At 40.0% G+C, this 6,000-nt stretch overlaps 1 pseudogene; it reads left to right on the top strand.

The window, feature by feature from the left end:
- Positions 1-658: 658 nt before the first annotated feature.
- Positions 659-6,000, top strand: part of LOC112621679 — an 81,637-nt pseudogene continuing 76,295 nt past the window's right edge.

Genomic DNA, 6,000 nt, shown 5'->3' with positions numbered 1-6,000 from the left:
CATAGTTCTGTTGTCCCAGTTGGCCTGTGTCAGTTTGCATTTACATCTGTTCCTGGTGTAATTAATAGTGCTCCTTTTACTCTCAAAAGTGTGGTCATTCAGTACATAGCAGATGACATCCACTTCTTTTTCCCCTCACCTCCCTCCCTCAAAGCTTACTTGACCGGGAAAACTACTTCACCCAAGGCTAACCAAGCCATTGGCTGGTTAGCAATGAATCAGATGCTAACTCTTGAAAATTTATGCTAAAAGACTGTAAGAGATGACGTCAGAGGGTAGCTTAGGGTCCTAAAAAGTCATGTGGAGTCAGGGCTGGGGAGGCTCTTGGGAGACATAGTTAGCCATATTCAGGATGACTAAACAGAGAAAGTCAGCCAGGGAGCAGTCAGTAGAGGAGTAAGCCTGAAGAGGAAATGAAGCAGCTGCACAGACAGAAACCATGAAATGAAGAAGCTGACTAAGATACAGCAGTTCCTGAAAGACAGGGTTCCTGACTTTTCTGTTCCCAGAGTCTCCAAGAAGCCCGGCTGTAAATATTTTCCCAGGGTTCTCTAAGGTTTCTTAAACAGCCATCCTTTATGGGAGCTAGCTTGAAAGGGTTTCTTTCCTGTACAAGCAAAAAAGCATTAAGTAGAGTGCTACTGACATTACACGGTCAATGTGCCCCAAGCAGCCTCTTCAGCTCTGGCTCTGCACGTCTTCTTTGCTTTCTGAGCTGCAGAGACACTTTAGTCTGACATCATTGCCCAGTAACTTCCCTGTTCGATTCTTTTCCAGTGCTGCTGGACGAAAGTGGAACAGAACAAACATCAGCAGAGGTAACTATATGGGTAAGTGGAGCAGAGACACACAATTATAGAATTCACAGTAAAATTTGAGATCACGGAGACTCGTTCCTTTCTTTTACATATAAGAAGGCCTAAGGGAAGTGACTTTTCCAAGATCATAAACAAGACAATCTACCCCAAAGATTATTCTTCACTCCCCACTTTTGCCCTGCCAGATTTGCTTTTGTGCAAAATGTATTTGATGGGGGAAAAAGTTCAATCCACAATTTAAGTTAAGGATGGAAATGAAAAGGGCCTAGAAATGGCAGCACTAAGTTTTATTGACTTGGAAAGCTGTAATCCAATAGATGGGAAAAGCACAAAAATACAATCCTATTCCATCATATAAGACCTAAGTACCTATATGTACTCAACAGAGAAGTATAACCTGAAAGTATCCAATATTTGGTTCAAAACAATTCACTCTAACTCCTGCAAAAGCATGTCAGTATTGAGATTGATCTCACTGGTTTCCTTCTTTCTACTGTAGCTGAGGACCCACATAGAAACCACATGAAAAATATTAACAGCATTTTTCATGTGTCCTTCCACTAAAGTATAACCTGGCCAAATGTGCTTCGAAAGCATTTTAGGAAATTTTAGTATTTATTAACTTATACTATTGGACATATTGTCAAATTATACAAAAGAACTATCCCAAATATTATGATAGTTTATGATTACAAATATTAGAGGAATCTTAAAAAGTAACATTGCCTTTTCCAATACCATCTTTCTCACTAAGATGGTACCACAGCTGTGAAGTGAATACCTTCCTTAGGAGAAATCCTGTTTTTAGCAAATATAGTTGTCTGAAATCAGGAAGAAAGTAACAAACATCAGCCTTCATCTGAACTGTAAGTCTAACACAGCAAACCAGCTCTCGATACCACTGGCCCACTTGTCTCCTAATCTTCAAAAGGAAGTACTATGTTACTCCTCAGCAGGCGACCCCAGTACAAGTTACTCTTAGGGAAGGTCTCCAAAAAGCATACTTTCAAATTGCTTGCCCACTACCTCAACCTCTCTCTCTCAGTGTTTACTCATGCTTTTATTATCAACTATCTGAGGAAAAATCTCAAAAAACAAAAAACATGTCTTTGCCCAGTTCAGGATGAGAATGAGAACTTCTGCTTGTCTCCCATATCCTGTCCTTCCACTCTCTTCTCTTCATCTTTACATTTCCCATCTCACATCTCCCTTCACTGACTCTTTCCCATGCCCTATAAATATATTCAACCCTCTCTCCTTCTAAAAACCAAAAACTTTTTAAAATCATATTTACCCTCAAGTGAATTTCCCATTTCCTTTTTTCTTAACCACTAAACTTTTCACCTCCAACTTGTCACTTCAATTACAGCAATTCTGTATTAGTTGCTTCTCATATTGCTGTAAAGAAATACCTGAGACTGGTAGTTTATAAAGAAAAGAGGTTTAATGGGCTCGTGGTTCTGCAGGCTGTACAAGAAGCATGATGCTAGCATCTGCTCAGTTTCTGGGGAGGCCTCAGAAAACTTACAATCATGGTGGAAGGTGTAGGGGGAGCAGGCACATTACAATGGCCAGAACAGGAGCAAGAAAACAAGAGAGTGAGGGGGAAGATTCCACTTTTAAATGACCAGATCTCATGAGAATTCACTCACTATCAGTGACAGTACGCACGGGGATGGAACTAAACCATTCATGGGAAATTCACGCCCATGATCCAATCACCTCCCACGAGGTCCCACCTCCAACATTGGGGATTACACTTCCATATGAGATTTGGGCAGGGCCACACCTACAAACTATATCAAATTCTTTTCCCACCTTATTGAAAGGAAGTTTCTCGTCATCTATTATCAAAGTCAACCATCTCTTCTCATTCTTCATTTCATTCTTCCTCTTGGCAAGAAGCAGTTCTATTGAATACCACATACTTATTTCAATTCTCACCTTCAGCTTTAATTCGCTTCTGTGATTCCCTTCCTACCTTTCTGAGTAATATTTCCCACAACGCTTGGGAGTTCCTCTTCTTTTCCACACCCAGTGAGAGGAAGTTTTCCACCAGCTTCATCTCCCTGCTTTAACACTCACCTCTACCAGTTTTTCCCTGACCTCTACAATTTCAGGACTGCCCTCACTTCTGAGCCTCAGACTTAAATCTCTGATGTGGTTAGAATGTGTCCCCCAAAGTTCATGTGTTGGAAACTCAATCCCCAGTGCAACATTGTGAATAGGTGGTACCTTTAAGAGGCGATTAGGTCATGAGGGCTCTGCCTCCTGAATAGAGTAATGCCATTATAGATGGGTTCCGGCTAAAAAAGATGAGTATGTACTTTGGGAGTCCGAAGAGGGTAGATCACCTGAGGTCAGGAGTTCGAGATCACCCTGGCCAACATGGTGAAACCCCATCTCTACTAAAAAATGCAAAAATTAGCAGGATGCGGTGGCAAGCGCCTATAATCCCAGCTACTCGGGAGTCTGATGCAGGACAATTGCTTCAATGCAGGAGGCAGAGGTTGCAGTGAGCCAGGATTGCACCATTGCACTCCAGCCTGGGTGACAAGAGCGAGACTCCATCTAAAAAAAAAAAAAAAAAAAAAAAAAAGAGTGTGGCCCCTTCCTCTCTTTCTCTCAGGCTCTCTTGCCCTTTTGCCTTCCACCATAAGCTAACACAGCATGAGGCCCTTGCCAGAAAGCTGACTCCTTGATATAGGACTTCCCAGTCTACAGAACTATGAGCCAAACAAATTTATTTTCTCTGTAAATTACCCTGTCTCAAGTATTCTGTGATAGCAGCAGAAAACAGACTAAGACAATCTCCAGCTGCTTGCTTGACACCTCCATATGCATGACCAAAATCAGATTCATGTTATTCTCTACAAAACCAAATTCCTGTAATATTCCCAGTGATCTGACCCTAATATAATCTCTCAAGCTTCTCATCATGAAGCTCACTGCCTATTAATTTCTTTTCCACTTACACAGAACAACATAGTATTTCTGCCTCTGATGTTGCACACACTGCTACAGCTCTTTAGCATCTATTTCCTCCGTTTTCCTCTTATGAAACCCCCACCAATCCTTCAAGGCCTAATGAATGTCACCTTCTCCATAAATTTCTTCCCATTTTTTCTGTCTTAGACTAGGTTGTCACATAAGTGGAGGGTTTGTATTCCTGTTACAGCTTTTATAGCTTTTAATTTATACTGTACTGTCTTTCAGAGTTTTGAACATTTTTAAATTACTAAATGTATATCACATTTGCTGTGTGCCTATTGTATGCCTAAATTTTTATGTATGTTAACATTAATCCAGTCCGTTTCTTCAACCAATGTTAATTAAATGATTAATTGTAATTGGCTTATATTAAGCATCTTTGGGATATGACAATGAACAAGATAGACAAGGCTTCTACTCTGTGAACCTTATGGAGGTGGTAATTTTATATAGACATAAGTGCTGTGAGGAGAGTTGAACAAGATAATGTGGTAACGGCTGGGGGCTGTTTTTGCTAAATGGTCAGGGAAGGCTTATGTGAGGAGGCATGACAGAGCCAGCCAGGTGTGGCTTCATATGCAAACACTCATAAGATCAGAATGAGTTATGCACATTTCAGGAACAAAGGACCACCAATATGACTAGAAAGATATGGCCAGGAGATCAAGTGGTTGGACACAAGAGGGAAAGAGAGAAAGAGAGGGCGAGAGAGAGGGAGAGGAGCCAGATCATGTAGAATCTTGAAGGCTATGTTGAAAAGACTGGATTTCACTTTAAATGAGTTAAGAAATCACTGGAGGAGGATTTTGAACAAGGAAATGAGATGATCTATTGTATGCATTTAAAATGTCATTCTGGTTCTTGTGTTGAGAATAACTAGGACTCAGATTGAAGTGAGCATTCTTCAAACTTGCTAAAATATTGAATGTAGGCATGAGGGTAAGAAAGTAATCAAGTATACGTCTTCCGTTTCTGTGTTGAGAAATTGGGTGAAAGATCCTGCTATTTCATAAGTCGGGGAAAGCCGGGAAAATCTTTTTTTTTCTTCATTAAGGAAAGGGAGGCCAAGAGTTCCATATTGAACTTATTAAGTCTAGGACATATTAGACATTTATAATCCTTGCAAAAATCTTACAAGATTGATATCATCATTCCATTTTACAAGCAAGGGAATGAATATTCAGGAATGTATTAAGTCTTGTCATCCTGAGAAGTGAAACTAGAATCCTTTCTTGTGTCTTTCTAGTATCATAGTACCTGATGCTATGGTCTTGAATGTTTGTGTCACTCTGAAATGTCTATGTTGAAATCCTAACCACCAAGGTAGTATATTAGAAAGTGGGGCCTTTGGAAGGTGATTAGGTCCTGAGGGTGGAGCATTTCATGGATGTGATTAGTGCCCTTAGAAAGGAGGAATGAGGGAGCTTGGTTGCTCTTTCCACCGTATAAGGACACAGTGAGAAGACACCATCTATTAAACTGAAAGTGGATCCTCACTAGACACTGAACCTGCTGGAATCTTGATTTGAATTTCCCAGCCTCCAGAACTGTGAGAAATAAATTCCTTTTGTTTATGAACTACCCAGTTTATAGTGTTTTGTTATAACAGCCAAAACAGTCCAAAATACCTGAGGGGTATTTAAAAGTGCCCTATTGCTTCCCTATAAGGTATGCAATAGATTTGATTTCCCTTCCTTGAGGGCAGAGGTTACTCAGTAGGATTCTCCATATCATTTAACATCACCTATGTAAAACATGTTTCTGTAAAAGCAAATCATCCGAAATATTTTACAGTTTAAATCTTACATATATGCATTACATTGGAAACTTTGAAAGTGGAGTCACTTTCCTCTGACTCGAGGAGTATAGTCTTCCTTAGAGGCATCCTTCCATATCCTCAACAAAGAAGGCAAACTGGGACAGTGGGAAGAGTACCTTTCATCGTTATACTTAAGTACCTGAGAACTGCTTTACTGTGTACCTCGGCTTCGGCTGCGAAGAAAAAGCTAAGCTGTTATGTTGGTGAGCAAAATAAAAGAACTAAAACAAGTAGGCAGACTTCACAAACATGTAAATTACAAAATACAAGCCTGCCTTAACAATCCCCACATCATGTGCTGAAATTCATTTTTATGGTGACCATCTTAAAAGCTATGGTTTTATTAATAATTTAAGTCACTGTGATAAAGAT

This window comes from Theropithecus gelada, chromosome 3 (genome assembly GCF_003255815.1).
Source record: "Theropithecus gelada isolate Dixy chromosome 3, Tgel_1.0, whole genome shotgun sequence".
In the NCBI taxonomy this organism is placed as follows: domain Eukaryota; kingdom Metazoa; phylum Chordata; class Mammalia; order Primates; family Cercopithecidae; genus Theropithecus; species Theropithecus gelada.
This window is presented reverse-complemented; position numbering and strand designations above follow the sequence as displayed.